This window comes from Schistocerca nitens, chromosome 3 (assembly GCF_023898315.1).
Source record: "Schistocerca nitens isolate TAMUIC-IGC-003100 chromosome 3, iqSchNite1.1, whole genome shotgun sequence".
NCBI classification, from domain to species: Eukaryota; Metazoa; Arthropoda; class Insecta; order Orthoptera; family Acrididae; genus Schistocerca; species Schistocerca nitens.
Window position 1 is genome coordinate 89,088,657 of NC_064616.1, and position 18,490 is coordinate 89,107,146.

Genomic DNA, 18,490 nt, shown 5'->3' on the forward strand with positions numbered 1-18,490 from the left:
TTTTGTCGGGCCCAGGCCAGGCGTAAAGCTTTGTGTCGTGCAGTCATCGAGAGTACACGAGTGGTCTTTCGGCTCCCCAAGCCCATATCGATGATGTTTCGTTCAATGATTCGCACGCTGACACTTATTGATGGCCCAGCACTGAAATCCGCAGCAATTTGCGGAAGGATTGCACTTGTGTCACGTTGAATGGCTCGTTTTAGTTGCCGTTGCCGTACAGGATCTTTTTCCGGGCGCGGCAATTTGAGAGATTTAATGTGTTACCGGATTCCTGGTATTCACGGTACACTCGTGAAATGGTCGTACGGGAAAATTGCCACCTCTGAGATGCTGTGTCCCATCGCTCGTACGCAGACTATAACACCATGTTCAAACTCACTTAAATCTTGATAACCTGCCATTGTAGTAGCAGTAACCGAACAACAAATTAACGTACAAAAATAAAAATAAACTTAGATATTTATGTTTTAAATGTGCCAATTAAATGTCTTTCCGGGTAACACGTTCTCAGAGACGATAGGCACTTTTGCAGCGCTTGTGCAAGTTGCCTATGAAGATGTAGCGTGCGTTTCCTTTTTCGACATAGTCCGGTTGGAAATTTGCAGCTGTGTGTAGTGTGGCTCGGTAATGGAGCGATGTAGGGGAACGAAGTGTTGAGGCCGGCGTGCCGGCACAGCCCCGCATCCGGGTTCTTCAGTTACCCGGCCGTTTGCCGTATCAGTTTCGAGCGTACACGCAGCGGGCATTCCGGCTTTCAAACAAAGGAACGTCGATTGGAGAGGGGCGTGGAACGAGAGCTTGCCAATAGGCAGGCGCCGCGCTCGTAAAACTCGCCGTGCAATCCACCTGCAACGCGAGCCACCTTTACATATCTACGAATTTACGAGGCATACGGTAACGTCAATTACAGGACGGTTTATCTTGTCATGCCCGATTCTCCGGGAGTCTGTTTTTCAAATAAAGCTGCGTCCGAAAGAACGTAGGTTTCTGCCGGATCGACTGTGATAAATAAAAAAATAAATAAATAAGTAAATAAATACAACGCAGAAGATGTAACTACAGTATCGCTGTCCCGCTATCAAAGACACTAATATGACATTTCATTTCATTCTTGAGTCGCACATTTATCGCCGTCCAGTAAGTCATCAGATACGGACCGAGCGAACTGGCGCGGTGGTTAACACTGGACTCGCATTCGGGAGGACGGTTGTTCGAATCCCCGTGCGGCCAACCGTATTTAGGTTCTCGATTGTTTCCCCAAAATCACGTAAGACAAGTACTGGAATGGCTCCTATGAACGGGAAACGGCAGATTTCTCTTATGACATCGTCATCGGCGGGACATCAAAGTTGCAACGGTCCCTCCTTCCCTTTCAAATACGAGTGCGCTTTCATCACATACTTAGGCGAATTTGAGTTCCACGAAATAGTTTTTGTAACGTTCATTCGCGTAAGCATTCCAATTTCACTGTAAATGTATTAATCTCTTAAGTAGTACTTGTTTGAAGCTTACTTGCAGTTAATAAATCATATTTTCAGTACTCAAGCCCCTGTCTCGCTATTTATCGACATCCCTATTTTACACGCGATAGTGGACGTTGGAGGAACTGCAACTTCCTTTTCCTATGCATGACACCAAATTTCCATGACTGACTATCACGTTCTTCTCTTTTATCTCGACACTGATACAGACATGTCTTTTTACCGCCTTCTCTCTCTCTCTCTCTCTCTCTCTCTCTCTCTCTCTCACACACACACACACACACACACACACAATATATTTATATCTCGAAAGCATAACCTTTTCGCCTTTAACAACCACATAAATAGGTAAATCAAGTAATATGGGGTGTTAATATATTTGCGCCTTCATTATAGAAGGTAGAGTCGATGTCTAAATTATCAGTGGCTGATCTTAGCGACAATCCAGGTTTCCCATCACTGCTCACATAAGTTCCTGTATACATTATTTTTCATTGCCACTGTCTGACCTGTGTACGACGAAAAAAAAATGGGTTGTTGTCTATTGTACTGTCGACATCTAGATGGCTAAAGCCGTATCAACAACTCAGTTGGGCGAGGATGGGACAGAAAACTGTGATGCCAGTTGCAAAGGATCATTTAGTCACAGCCTTCAATACCGAAACTGAGGAAAGAGTACTAAGGATTGTCGATATGGTGTATGAAAGTCGCATAATGGTATAGCTATCGTGAACACTTTGGTAAGATGATTCGTTATTGGGTTTTCTTTCTCTGGAAGAGCAAAGAACAGAAAGGTAATAGGCGAATGAAATTTACTTCTGTCAAACTCCCCACCACTCTCATAAGTCATAAAGTGACCCACCAAGCTTAACATCATTACTTGATGGGCAGGTAAACATCAGACTCGTCTGCCCTCTCTCCAGAGAGCACAGAATAGGGAACTGTGGTTTAATCCTGTAGTGGCAACAGTCTCATGTGATTCTTCTGCTACTTTATTGAAATGACATAGCAGCTTTTCTTCTGCTTCTACCACTTGAACATGCACAAGGACAGCTACTAATCCATACAGCAAAAGTTAATTTTCTTCAGTCTTCTTCTTCTTCTTCTTCTTCTTCTGTTAATGAAAGTCGATAAGGCATTACTTTATCTTCTTTCTGTTCTTTTCTTCAGTAACGCGACGATATCCACGGTATGCAATCTCTCCGTGAAGATCGTGTGCTTCCAGTCATAACGGACTCACAATAGTCTCTGATGTGATGAGTAGGTACAATGAACCTGTCGATCCTTTGTAACACTTCCCCTGAGCCACGACTTAACGGTAGATTCGTTTCAGAAGGTGATTTATGATACGGGAGGACGTGCTGGTTTTTAGCTGACAGCAGCGCCAGTATTTCAAACCGAATGCTGATTTTCCAGATTAAGTGTTCACTGTCATACAAAGGGGTGGTTGTTATTGCACTTTAGTGTTTAAATTTACTGATAAAAAGCATAGCAGCTGGAAATCTGTGATTCGGTGTCTCAGTAGGTAAGTGCCACACTAGAAATCCTAGGTTTCGGGGCCCTGTCCACACCTAGGAATGGGATTACTTTCTGTCTATTATCGTGCCTTTCACTTCTGACAATGGTTTGATAATATGAAAATGTAGACTGAGGTGACAGAAGTGATGGGCTAATGATATTGCACATACTCAGATGGCGTGCACGTGGTGGCAGTGCGTTGGCGGAGGTGATTACAGTCGCACGACGGGAATTAACAGACTGGAAAAGCGGGATGGTAGTTGGAGCTAGACGCACGGGACATTCCATTGCGGCAATTGTTAGGGAATTCAATATTCCGAGGTCCAGTGTCGAGAGTGTGCCGAGAAAACCATTGCCTTTCACCACTGACAACGCAACTGCCGACGACCTTCACTTTAACGACCGAGAACAGTGGCAAAGCGTAGAGAAGTCAGTGCTAACAGACGAGCAACAATGCGTGAACTAATTAGTGTGAGGCGTACGACGAACTTACCCGTCGGGACAGTGCGCCGAAATGTGTCGTTAGTGGGCCGCGGTAGCAGATGGCCGATACGAGTGCCTTTGCTAACAGCGCGACATCGCGTGCTGCACCTCTCCTGGGCTCGCTGGGCCCTAGACGACTGGAAAACCGTGGCCCGGTCAGACGAGTCCCGCTTTCATTTGGGAAGAGTTGACGGTAGGTAGCCGTGGGACCCGAGGCGTCGACAAGGCGCTGTGCAAGCTGCCGCTCGCTCCGTAACGGTGTGGAGAGAACTGGCTCAGCTGGTCCAACTGAACCAATAATTGACTGCAAATGGTTATATTAGACTACTCGGAGACCATTTGCAGCCATTAATGGACTTCGTGTTTCCAAACAACGGTGGAATTTTTGTGGATGACAATGTGCCGTGTCACACGCTCACGATTCGCGACTCGTTTGAAGAACATTTTAGACAATTCGAGCGAATGATATGCACACCCGTATTGCCTATAGAGGCAGCGCGGCTCAATATTTTTGCAGGGTTAACGTCGAGTTGCTGCACAACGGCGAACAGGAGATGATCAGACACGATATTAGGAGGTATCCCACGACTTTGCTCACATAACTGTATAGTTCCGGGTTAGCGCTCAGCCCACGTCCCCAAATAACCTTCTAGTTTAGTCTCTTCAAAGCTTCGACTCGGTGTAATGTGTTATCGAGATCGTTAAAATAATGACACTGCTGTCGCGATGCTCGATCGTCACAGAGGAGGGTCCTTTTTGCCATTGTGCTCTCCGAACCGGTAGCGCAAAAAGAACACGGAAGTGCACTACAGCACTTTAATGGATTTGCCGCTGCACAGTGCACAATTTTTGCCGCGATACACTAGTTAGGCCGCAGAAAAGTGTCTCCGACTGCCTGCAGTCGTTCACGTGGCGGAACAAAAACGGACGAAATAACTGCAGCGAGAAAACAAGTAAGAAGAAGCCTTTGTGGGCGCTGTGCTCGCCCTCGCGCGCGCTTCGTTTCTTTTCGCAGAGTACAAAGACCGGTCCCCTGCACAAATAAAAAGCCACCGTTTCGGTTAGCTGCGGCCTGTAAATTCCCCGCGCTGTTTGTTTCTGTCGGGCCGGCATGCGCGCGCTGTAAGAACCGGCAGCCGGATGAATGAGGTGTGAAATGTACGTGGCCACCTCCGCTGCCTTCGTCCCTGCTACTCCTATATGCCGCTCACAGACCTTCTTTGTTCCTCGCGGCGCGCCTATCAGCTGCATTCCGATACCACCTCGTCCTGTCTAACATCTCAAAGTAAAGAAATGATCTGTGTAAGAGCGGCAAAGACATAAGTAACTGATGGGAGCACTCCTTTAATACACCGACGAAGAAAAAAAATAGCGACACCAAAAAATAACTGAAGTAGAGTAATGAAATTTCGGGAATACGTTTCTCTAGGTAACGTATTTAACCGATCAACATTGCAAGATCGCAGTTTATTGTAAGTACGAGATAAGCCATTGCAAGTGTGAAATGCTGGTACGTTAATAACCGATGCAACTTCGACGATGTCGGTGCAAGCATGCACTGTGTTGTATAGGTGCCGGATATCAGTTTGTGGGCCGGAGTTTAAAGCCTGTCGCAGTCGGTCGTTCGATACAGGGTTGTGGATGACGCTGGAGATGTCGTCCGGTGATGCCCCGTGTGCTCGATTGGAGACAAATCTGCTGATCAAACAGACCTAGGCAACGTGTCGACACCCTGCAGAGCATCTTGGGTTTCGACAGCGGTATGTGGGCGAGCCTTATCCTGTTGGAAAAGATTCCCCGGAATGATGTTCACCAGTGTCAGCACAACTGGTCGAATGATCAGATTGACGTGCAAATTGGCAGTCAGGGTGTGTGGGATAACCACGAGAGTTGTTCTGCTGTCGTACGAAATCGCACCCCAGGCCGTACCTCCAGTTGTAGGCCCACTGTTCTAGTACGCAGACAGGAAGGCTACAAGTCCTCAACTGACATCGAGCTAAGCAACACGCGGCCTTTACTGGCACCGTGGCAGAACCAGCTTTCATCGGGAAACACAACAGACTGAGTCCTGCCCCCCAATGAGCTCTCGCTTAGCACCCCTGAAGTCGCAGATGGCGGTGGCTTTGGGGTCCGTGAAACACACGCTACAGGGCGTGGGGCTCTGAGATGTCCTTACAGTAACCTACTTGTTTGTCGTATGCAACTGCTTTTTCTGCTGCCGTATGCCGAACACGACGGTGTTCCCTCTGAGTCGTGCCACGTGGCCGTCCGTAGCCCGGTCTTCTTGCGACCGTACATTCTAGTGACCACCACTGCCAGCAATCGTGTGTAGTGGCTACATTCCTGCCAAGTCTTTCTGCAGATCGAGGAAGGAACATTTTTGTACGACCTCGTTCAATCCCATTGAGGTGTCGATAATGGCGTCTTTGTCGCCTTAAGGGCATTCTTGACTAACATCTACGTAGATACTCCGCAAGCCATCGTACCGGTACAGTACGTAAAGGAGGGTACCCTGTTCCACTACCAGTCATTTCCTTTCCTGTTCCACTCGCAAATAGAGCGAGGGAAAAACTGTTGTGTATATGGCTCCCTATGAGCCCTTATTTCTCGTATCGTATCTTCGTGGTCTCTACGCGCAATGTATGTTGTCGGCAGCAGAATCGTTCGGCAGCCAGCTTCAAATGCCTGTTCTCTAAATATTCTCAATAGGGTTTCTCGAAAAGAACATCGCCTTTCTTGCAGGGATTCCCGAAGCATCCCCGTAACACTTAACGTGTTGGTTCAAACCTAGCAGCCCACCTCTGATTTGCTTCGATGTCTCGGCTCACCGTGTCCAGTCTCAAAGGTAACTAACACTCACGACCGTTAAAGCTAACCTGATTTGCATTCTCATAGAGGTGCTACTAGCGCCACTCGTACGCGACTTCCTGGAAATTTGAATGGACGTTATCTTTCAGATGCAGAAACACGCCGACCGACTTTCGCTTATGTCGCACAACTCCCCGTTGGTGTTGCAATTTTTTTCCGTCATTTTGTCAATAAACGCAACACAATGAACATAATCGTGCAACAACTGCGGCACTGTTGACTTGCAACTCTACAGATAATCTTGCGCACTCATCCTGAATCGTGAAATGAACAGAGCGGTGTAAAGCTGAACGAACGGCGAAGATCGTAAAAGGTATATTGACAAGTTTGCAAACTAAAAGACGAACTCATTTTGTGCACATAGTTGCGATGATTTGACTTGGTCGTCTGTGCTAGACGCTGCGAGCGATGTTCTCGACTAAGGTGTCGACTTCGACGTGTTTTAGGTGTACTCGAGATCGGACAGCGAGTTTTAGAATGCTACATGCGACACAGATCTCTCGCTTCGCATTGCGGGTAGACTCGTGTTGACGGCACTCGAGAACAGAATGAGAACATTTGTTAATTGGTCTCGGAAAATTTCCATGTTATATACCCTGCCCGTTCAAAAAGTTAGGAGACAGAATTTATTCGTGGCGCATAACCGACGTCAGCGCAGTAACAATGGTGGCAGCTTGAACTGACAACTGTTGACAACAGAAGTGCGTTCCACCAGTTTGTTTTGAGCAGGCAGTGTTAAGTAGTGGACGTGCGGTCGTAGCTTGTCAGCGTTTTTGTGTCACAAATTGCACTCGAGCAACATCTCTAAATCGACGGTTCCAGGCAGTTTCCAGAATCTTTTGAAGAAGAGAAGAATATGTGAAGTTTGTCCCACACGCATTGACGCCCGAACAAAAGACGCGTGGACGACTGCCGCGACTCGATTGAAATGCAAAACGCGGGCAGTTCTTTTCTGGAAAAAATAATCGCGGGTGAAGAAACGACGTGTGTCAATACGAACGTACCACAGAACGAAAAGGTGCCTAATTTCTCAAGAGTAGTCGACGCTTTGACGACATAATTGACATTCAAAGCAACGTGGCGCCAGATTTGAACAACATCCCAAATAAAGACCTTTCTGACAGTTTCGAATGGTGGTGTGAACGTTCTGTTCGTTGTGTTCAAGTGGGGCGAGACTGTGTAAAACACCTGAAGCCATAAAGCCAGCATCTTAACGTCCCTCTATTTTTTTACTAAGCCAGTCTCGAAGCTTCTTGGACTGAGGGTAGTATATTTGCGTTAACCTAGCTCCGTAGACTTTGGCGAGAATAGCCAGTTCTTTATCAGGCGAAGATGGGAGGCTATGGTGTGCGAAAGAATACTTTTTTAACAAATAATTTCCTTAGAAACGCGTGGGAGAGATCGCATTGCAAAGAAAATACACTAATTCAGAAAGAGTTTAGGAAAGAAAGACATTTCTGCGAGCTGGAGAACACAGTGATTGTATTGAAAATAATTTATTATCCGGCACGATCAGATTTATTTCTAACGAAGTGAGCGGTTTCGGCTATCATCGTCAATCTTCAGATCATCAGGTAGAAATGAATGGTGTTTGTAAATTAGTTATACAAAAGCAACCTTTAATTGTGGAAAAGGTAAATAACTTACAGAACTGTCTGAATGCAGTATATCTTCAAGTTTTGTTCTCAAATGTGTATTGTGGCTACCTTTTGTAACACAACAAATGTCCCAGCTGTAATCAAGTTCCTGTCAAATCCTATGGTGAGAAATGCTTGTGTTATCCGTTGTCGCAGCTCGTCGACGTTTCCCGGAAGCGTCGGAACAAATACTGTGTCTTTAATGTAATCCCATACACAGAAGTCAGGTGACCTCAGTGGTCAAGATATTGTTCCACGATGTCCAGTCCAAATCGGCACATTCCTATGGAGATAACGCGACAACTTCACGATCGTAATGAGGTGACGCGCCATCTTGCTGTAAAATAAATTCTGTGCCCATATCCTGTTGTAATTGAGGCAATAGATGATGATCAGCTACGATATGCCACTTACAGCTGACATGGCAAAAAAGAATGGACCGTAAATCTTGTTAGAGTTTAAAGCGCAGGAAACATTTACCGCAGGCGAGCCCCGTAAGTGTTCGAATACGTGACGTAGTTCCTGCACAGCCCATATCAGAACATTATACCGATTCACTTTACCGCAGGTATGAAAGGTGGCTTCGTCACTGAACACAATTTTATGAGGCAAATCATCTTTATTGTGCATTCTGTTAAACATTTCTACGCAAAACTCAGCCCAATTTTCCATGTCACTTTCTCTTAAAGCTTGCGATTGTAGAGTTTGAACGATAGGCGTTTCCGCAATACCTTCCGCACTGTAACGCTAGGCATACTCAGTTGCGTCTCGTTGATTTACCCGTACTACGAATGTAAGACTGCCGAACTCGTTCAATTACTGCGTCAGAGGCTACTGGCCTACACTGACCCGGTTTCCTATGCGATACACAGCCAGCCGGTGAAACGATTGTGCCAGTTAATGAAAGTTTGTCTTTGAGGTATTGGCTTGCGAAATTTAGTCCTGATTTGCTTCTGAACTGTAATACCCAATTTGGATTCGTGACATCATAAACACTGCGCACGCTCTGCACCGTTATATGACTCCACGATTGTTGGAAAAACCCATTCGCGCATGGAATAAAACATGAAATATACTGCATTTAGTACTGTATCAAACATTTCTGTAAGTTACGTTCCCTAGTTTCCCTTTTCAGACTAAGAAGTTACTTTTGTATAATTTATAAACATCCTGTATACACATCAGAGATATGAGTGTGTGCAGCTGGAAGCGTGATCAGTATTCAGATGTGTATTCGATTCGTTTTGGCCTTTCAGAACAGTCCTCGATTACTTGAAGTGTTAGATTCTGCCTATCACTAGTGTGACGTGTTCGTTGTGACCTACCACCGGTCATGACACTCGTCGTAATTGGCAACGAAATGCCGTGACGAGCTGTGGAAATGCGTACAGGTGTGACCAGTAGAGAGGAACAAAGGAACATGATGGCTCGAACCACGCAATCCGTGACATGGCGCCTCGAACCGCACGGCGCGAGTTGAGAACAGTAGCGCAGTCACGAAATCCTTGGCGTAAGGGATGTCTACCGGCCAATGCGGATGCGGTATGGAGGGAAGGGTATGTGGTCAGCACACCACTTTCGATCGTTTTGCAGGCTTTCCAAACAGTGGAGCGTCTTCTACTCGGCCAAGTAGCTCGTCACTTGGCATCACGAGGCTCAGTGAACTCCGTACCAGTCCTCGCACTAAGGAAAAGTCTTTTGCCGTACTGGGAATCGACCCCAGGATCGTCGCATGGCAGTCATTTACGCAGACCACTCAGCTACGGAGGCGTACTGTTCATCTGGTTTCCTAAAACCAAACAAGAGAGCGATACAAAAATTGGACTCGGGACGGTAGCAAGGATCGAACCCGAACCAACGGCTGAGCAGTCTCGTGCGCGATCTACGCAGTGAGAACAACTGACAGTAACTGTATCTGGGAGGCTGGTTTATTTTACGCGCGCAGCGACCTGATTGGCTAATTTAATGTTAATTAAATCGGAAAGCGACGCAAAAAAAAGTTCAAATATGTGTGCATTCCTAAGGGACCAAACTGCTGAGGTCATCAGTCCCTAGACTTACATACTACTTAAACTACCTTACGAGAAGAACAACACACACGCGCGCACACGCACACACACACACACACACACACACACACCCACACACACACACACACACACACACAAGCTTTCCAGACTGTTTCTGACCACCGCGTGTTTCTCAAATCTCCAGTCTCTGTCACACAATTACTTTCGTTTCGCCTAAAGGTAATCACACATTATTTCAGACACTATACTCGCATTAGGGAATAGTGGGGTTCAAATCGCCGTCTGGCCACCCGTATGTAGGTCTCCTGGTTCAAATGGCTCTGAGCGCTATGGGACTCAACTGCTGAGGTCATTAGGTCTCCTGTAATCTCCCTAAATCTATAAGGCGAATGTAGGGGTGATTCTTTTGGAAAGGACGGTGCCGGTTACTGCCGCTACGTTGCTCCGCCTCTGATGACGACGTCTCCGAGAAGTTAAACCGTAAACCACCACCTTCTTGAAGCCAGTCTCATGTTAACAGAGAAGGAGATGAGCAACTGCATTGTTTTAGACTCTTGTGAACGCTGGCCTGGCTTTCTCAAACAGTGTACCCCTCCACTTCAGCTGTTCGAGCCACCTGCTGGCGCCTTAAGTTGTTATTAGGTCGGACACACCAGGCGACAAATATTTTGTCCAGTAAGCTCAGTTATCTTGTGAAGTACACCTGCGACGATGTAGTATTTACCGATGGCAGGCCGGCCGCGTAGATAAGCTGGCGTGGTACAGGAGCGCCCTCCGCTGACGCCGCAAATAAAACACGCCTGTCTGGCCGCGTGCTAATGAAGCATTTCATTACCCAGTGATGCGGCACTATTCTCCCGACACGGCTTCCAACTCCCAACGCTGCACAATTTGTTCATTTTGCACGCGCCGCGGGATTCTGTGCGTGACGCGGGCTACATCGCACCGTGAGCGTGCCCGTTACTCCGTCCTCGATTGTGAACTATGTGGCCAAACGCCACCCGACAATGTGACGTAGAGCTACTGCTTGTCCACCGTAGGAAGATCGTTTTTACTGGTGCTAGCTCTGTAAAATATTCATTTGTCAGCCAACAAAGAATAACCAGCGTAAAGAAAAAAAAGCACACTTAAAAGATATAATCACCAACAATCGACCCCGCGCGAAAATTTGGGCCACGATTCTGAGTGTGCAGTTAAGACGGTCTGAAAATACTGCTTTTAAACTTTGGTGTGAACCAGTCGATTGTCACTAGCTCCGTCCCATTGGAGCAGCCTACTTCACGAGCACAAACCACTGTACAGGGGAGTGACAGACAGAGCGGGATGTTGAAGGCGAGGGAAGACGAGAGTGGAGTTGGACACATCTGCGCAACACGTTTTGAACTGATCTTAGAGAGCACACGTTACTCTACGCGAAAATGAGTACGTGATATGTGACCCTCATGCGCATATACAGGGTGACCGTTATTGAACTACATTAAATAAAATCGTCATTACTTCTAAACGGTTTGACACGGTTGGCCGCGGGCCACGATGGGAATTTGTAGGGTTTCGTTTAGCGACGAAGCCCACTTTCATTTGGATGGGTTCGTCAGTAAGCAGAATTGGCGCATTTGGGGGACTGAGAACCTGCGTTTCCCGATCGAGAAGTCTCTTCACCCTCAACGCATTCTGGGTACCCAGAGGACACTGGCACGGGCCTCGATTGGCCGCCATATTCTCCGCATCTGAACACGTGCGACTCCTTTTTGTGGGGCTATGTTAAAGACAAGGTCACTGTTGAGCTGAAAACAGCTATTCAGGAGGTCATCGACAGCATCGATGTTCTGACACTTCAGCGGGTCATGCACAATCTCGCTGTTCGTCTGCGCCACACCGTCGCCAATGGTGGCAGGCATATCGAACATTCGTAACCCAAATCCGAATATCTGCGGTGACGTTTACATACTGAATAAAGTGTGTGCACGCCGTACTTTGTAACTAGTTTACGTTTTTTTCATATAGTTCAATAATTGTCACCCTTCCGTGTTCAGTATTATTTTACAATTATTCTCATATTGGTATACACTCACCACAGAATCAAAACAGAGAAACCTAAGCAACCGAAGAATTATTATGAAATGAACCTAATGATTTTCGATTCGCAATTTCACCACGCCAGTCACGTCGAAGAACGTGATCGTACAAATGTACGGGGTGACCCAAAAGTCCCGTTAACATTGAAAAGTCCACTGTTTCACAGAATAATGTAGGTAGAGAGGTAAAAATTGACTCACCTGCTTGGAATGACGCGGATTTTATTGAAACAAAGAACGAGCGCAAAAACTGGCCGAGAAATGACGCTGGACGGCAACATGTAAGTGATGCCGCACGAGAGTCTTGTATAAAATGAACTGTAGCGAGGAGGAGAGCCTGGCTCATAAATACCTGCTGGAGGGCGCTCCACCACGTATTGCTATACGTGTTGCGCACATGGTTTGGTGAGGATCGCGCCACGCCCATCATGCTTGGCCTCTTCAATGCCTGTGATTATTGGTTGTGAGATTACCTGAAGTCGCAAGTCTGCTGCGATTGTTCGATCTCATTGACGGAGCTGAAAGACAACATCCGACGTCAATTTCTCATCATGCCTACTGACATGGTGTACAATGCTGTCACTCGATTTTAGGTATTGCTGCTGAGCGACTGCTGACACGTTGAGCATTCATTATAAAGAACAACGTCTTCGCTGAAAATCAGGTGTGATGCTAATTATTGCTTTTGTGTCATATGAAGCGCCATCTGTGCATAATTTTGTGCACTTATTTTGGTTTCAATAAAACCGGATGTCGTTTCAAGCACGTGTGTCAATTTTTACCTTTACCTTCAGCATTCCGGAAAGAACTGAATTCTCACATGTTAACGGATTTTTGGCTCACCCTGTACTTCACTTGAGTAGTACCAAATTTAAAATTGATAAAAAATAACGTACAATATAAATATTAATGGCTAAATAATGCATCGCTGTTTATTTACTGCATACTCGCAAACGTCTTACTCACTCCAGTGTACAATACTCGGATCTTCGGCATTAAGCGGCTGCATTGTTGCGGAACGAGTGACAAAACGGTGTGTGCGCAAGTTTAAAAGCTGTACTTTCAGAAGGTCATAACTACATACTATCAGAATTATAGTCCAAATTTTTATACCATTGCTGTGGCTGATATATTGCTTCTTTTCCCCCTAAAACATGAGGACCAGTTGGTGATGTTTCCTTGTCAGATCGCTGCCAACGTAAGCTAGTGTGCCACCTCTGCTTTCGTATAAGCACAAAACACGGGAAATGGTGCCAGCACTGCGGAAAGGAATTACCACTACCTCCCCTCCTCTCTCCTCTCCTCGCGTAAGTCAGGAACGAAGATGTGTCTTCTACCAGAAAATCGACGGCGACAATGGAGCTCGATTGAGGCACACGGTAACAATTATTTACTTAAGTTGCACGGGAACTGCACGTACCCAGGTAAGCTGGTAACAGAGCTTTTTCGTAGTGGAGACTTCAGGGAAGCACTAAACACAACCATCGGTGTTGTATCCACCAAAGCATACTACGAAAGCCAACCATCGTGCTTCCTTGTTATAGAGTGAAAACCATCTGGAGTCTGTCAGAGGGCCAGTAATTGAACGATCCATCGAGAAGCGATAAGGCTCGTTTTTTACGCCACCGCTGCTGCGCAGGAGCCATCGATGACGGGAATAAGTGAGTGATGTGCTTACAGTGGTGGAAACAACGACGTCATTGCTTAAGATATTTTGTGGGCCGATGGGTCGCAGTTTGCGCGTATGGTACTTATAAGACAGTTCTCATACGCCGAAAATACAACATCTTTTACTTTATGGAAGAGAGAATAGAGTGGAAAGTATAAGATACAGCTCGTTGATTAAATTAACAATATAGTAAGGCTGATATCTTTTGAACTGCAGATTGCCAAAATAAAGAAAGCAAATAAATGTACCTGGCTTGGATCCCGATAATATGTAGGAAATGAAGAATGAAACGATTTGACATAATCGAGGTTGTTGTCTAAAACTAATTCCTCTTAACCAAGATGCTACCTTTCTCAGTGATCAGTACCTACGTATGTGAGGAGGAAACGATCTGTGCACTGTGCTCACGGTGTACGTATGCCTCATATAATTTCACTACGAACCATATTATTCGGACAGTCCTATCGCAAGTAGGTACAGTATCCGTAGTTAATGTTGGAGTTTTCTCTTATGTCGGAAACGGAACAAGTTTGTACTACCTTCTGCGTCAGTACCATGCTCCAGCCTTTTGCGAATCAGCATCACGAATTCTGTTGCCGTGCAACAGAACAGTGGAGAAAGCTGATTGGAACAACCTAACGTGCATGCATCTTCTGGCGAGGTAACGCTACCTGCTGCAGAAGTTCGACACCAAAGAATCTGTCCCACTAGTCAGGAGAACGTCGATAGCGCGCTGGCTTTACAAATCTGCTTTTTATATGGCAAGACGTTCCGTAGTTCGCACAAACAAAAGGATGAGTAAACTCTGAAATGGACGGCTGAAAAGATAGGAAATTTTAAAATCTTCTGTCCACTGATGATCAAGTGAAATGAATAGTAGCAACCACCATATCCTGTCCTTACAGCTGCCATTACACTTACTTCGGACAATAGCAGGAAACTGTAATTGTTCTTTGGGAAGGGAATGATGGCTGAACGTGGTTACGTGTATGAAAAGGGTCGACTCTACACTCGTAACTAGGTCGTACCAGATATCGGTTCCTCCAGATCCACATAGCTAGCGCGAGATAGAGACACTGGAACACTGGACCTAAAATTTACGTGAGAGAGATTCAAAGCCATCCAGAATAACATTTTTCCACATTTTCCCTCAATCAGTTAACACGTAAGGTTGGGTGGTTCCTTCAAAAAGCCACCTCCGACTGAGCTAGCGACCTCGATGGCGACGACACGTGCAAGCGATAAATAAATGTTTGCAGACAATGGTTCAAATGGCTCTGAGCACTATGGGACTCAACTGCTGAGGTCATCAGTCCCCTAGAACTTACAACTACTTAAACCTAACTAACCTAAGGACATCACACACATCCATGCCCGAGGCAGGATTCGAACCTGCGACCGTAGCGGTCGCGCGGCTCCAGACTGTAGCGCCTAGAACCGCTCGGCCACTCCGGCCGGCTGCAGACAATGATGGACTCAGTTTTACAGGAGAAACTTCTTCACTTCATAAATGTGGAATTGATTCGTTGCAAGTCGCAGCTACAAGAAGAAACTGTGTAATTTGTTTAATCACTTCTCCCTGAGGTGGTATGTGGTGCCAATTCTTCCACAAAAGTTCGGAAATAAACGAAATAATTTGGTGGCACGGAGATTGAAAGGATACACTTTCTACGGAATGTAATCAAACTGTATTAGAAACGGTGGTTATTCTTCGGGGAGTATCTGCGCTGATACGATCAACTGAAGGACTAGCGAGTTGGTTACATGTTCCAAACATCATTTAAACGATTCTTTTATCGAAATGATGTAGAACGAGTCAGTTTACAGGATTTACATACACGATTAGTGTTACATAAGATTAGTTTCAGTTCTACTCATGCTACTACACTCAAAACTACGGCCTTTTTTAGGGTACCAGTTTTTAAATAGAAATTCGTCCATGGAATAGGAGTTGTCCAGGAGAAATGATTTTAGGTTAGTTTTAAATCTTGCTTTGGTTAACTGTCAGACATTTTATATTATTGGGCAAACGATCAAAAATTTTTGTTGCTGCACACTGAGCTCCTTTATGAGCGACTGACAGTTTTAATAATGCGTAATAAAAGTCATTTTTTTCCTCTAGTGTCGTACGTGTTGGAATGGATTATGTTGGAAGAGCTGTCGCCCGAGTTTCGGATTTCTGAGCAAATTAATCTGGTTGATGGTGACAGCACTGGAACGAACATCCAGCCAACAACGCACACATTATTCGAGATTCGAGGAATTCGAAGTACCACGCCATATCTGGTAGAGGCTGAGCTGCAGTAGGACTGGCCAAATGCTGAGCGGAGGAGCAAACAATAGGTCGTTGTTAAGGAGTGCCCACTTCGAGCATTTGACGCTCATCTGGGGACCTTACATCAAGTGCTATCGACTGGTTGTCACATTCGGACATTTCCATTTGACTGTAGACACTTTTGTGTACTTGTGAAACGACACGATAAATAAATTAAAAATCTACGTGTTTTATACTTGCTTCGCGTACAGCAAAGCTGGCAACTCTATAATTGTTGCAGAGGGAAGTGTTGGTGAGAGGTGTGTGAGCCCACGCAAACGGACTCGGAAGCTTGTGCGGGTGCTATCAATGTGAGGTCGTTATCTCGGGAAGCAGTTAACAGCCTCCGGCAGCACACTGCAAGAAACAGCCACAGCGCGACATTGCAACCTCCCCCTTCAGTGTCGTTGCATACGGATGGGGGAGTCAAGTTTCACTTTCGTTCATTATTTTTAGGGAAATTTACGCTTTGAGACTGGAGACTGATTTAGAGAATGTGACCACGTACTGCTGCTAAAAATAACGAGGCTTGAATTCGGACACGGAAACTGAAAGTTTGAGCAGGTACACACCGAACTTCTTTTTTTCTATAAGTGGTTCCAAACTTCGTCCAGGTCAAATTTAAAACTGAAGGAGCTCGTAATGTTTATTTGTTACAAACCCTCTGAAAGAGTCTACACAAAGCCTTTGAGAAGAGATTCAGTTACCTATTCTCGGGTAATTCTTTGAGTTCCAAATAATATCTTTGGCTCTCAAAAGAGATATAAGAACGATTTATGTTGTCATTTCGCTCTCTTTCTACAGGCGATTGTTTTAAAGCGTCAAACATATGAAGCTGCTGAATAAACATAGGCCCAAGAGTGTGCAGAAGAAACGAGAGTATTTATTCACTAACAGTAAGACTGAAAAATAAAAGCAGTTATTTATATTAATTTCATCTATCATTTTAGAATGAATAGCTTAGTAAAAAGATTTCTTGTTTAGCATTGTATTTTTCAGTTCACGCTGAAGGACTACGCGCTGTAAGTGTAGTGTTTGTAGCATACGGATGGGATCGTCTCAACTTCTCTCTCTAAACCGTTTGGACCTCGCCTTTTGTGTGGAAGACGCGTGTCATTTCTGAATTTGTGTGTTTAATCCGCTTTCATTTCTGATATCTGTAGACTGCAGAAGCATTTCACCCTTTATCCTATCGGTAGCTTGGTAGTGACCAGAATTTCATACCGCATGTGGGTGACTTTCGCCAGATAGTGCGCAAGAATTGTCGGTTAAATGTCAAACGTCTTCTTAATATACGACGAAGGATATTGTAATTGATGATCGTTCCAGTAAGCGAGCCCTCATTGTTGCGCTTTGCAAGAAATAGAAAACGTCTGCTTCCTTTCCTGCCAGTTTCTTCACAAGCATTGATAAGGAAAACTACACGTCGTCGCACGCATCTGCAACCTTTAATCGACAGTTCTTAACACTTACCTTTTGTCACTCGTAAGAATGTGCCAGATATGTAAGTGTGCGTCCAAACCTTTGAATCGGTCGAAAGGCTTTTATGCGGGATTCCGAGCTGTTAGTTCTATAGGCCCTGTGATTTTAGGAGCTCCAGTGATCGAGCGGCGCGGTAATAATCAGAGAAGTTCGAACTGTGTTGGTCGAAGAATTTTTCTGGGCACTCAACCTAACCTTCACCTTCAGCATCGGACCGATGGAAAATACCGAGTCGCACAGTAGTTGGGATTCCACTATACACTAAAGCTTCGCCTCTCATTAGTGGCTGGCTCGGTTGAGCCGGTTCTATAGCGGGGGGACGGCGAAGGCAAGCCGCTGCCAACAGGGCAACGCCCAACCGAGCACACAAATCTTAAGCTCAGTGTTTGCTTCGCACTTAGGTTGTTTTCAGTGGCTGCTTACGGCCGCTCTGCCCGCTTGTCTTACGTCGAGTTGCTGTATTCTCACCACAGTTCAACTTTTAAATTATGCTGCAAGTTTCTTTTTTCGCATAAGTGTAATCTAGCTATTTAGCACGGTTTATCAATATTGATTTGGGTGACGTACTTTATTGCTCGCGTACTCTTTGAAATAATTGGAGCTAGTGAAATCAGAACGAACAGTTATTACTACGTCGCTATTTAGGGAATAGCTGCAGTTATCTGTGTATGGCCGGCCGGAGTGGCCGAGCGATTCTAGGCACTACAGTCTAGACCCGCACGACCGCTGCGGTCGTGGGTTCGAATCCTGCCTCGGGCATGGATGTGTGTGATGTCCTTAGGTTAGTTAGGTTTAAGTAGTTCTAAAGTTCTAGGGGACTGGTGACCACAGCAGTTAAGTCCCATAGTGCTCAGAGCCATTTGAACCATTTTTTTTGTCTGTGTGTGTGTGTAGCAACAATGGAGGAATGGAGACGGCCTTCACAAAAATGCA

The 18,490-nt window shown here is 45.6% G+C and overlaps 1 protein-coding gene across 1 annotated transcript in view; it reads left to right on the top strand.

The window, feature by feature from the left end:
- Positions 1–18,490, top strand: part of LOC126248062 (neurogenic locus Notch protein) — a 401,991-nt gene that overhangs the window by 348,462 nt on the left and 35,039 nt on the right. The window lies entirely within an intron of this gene.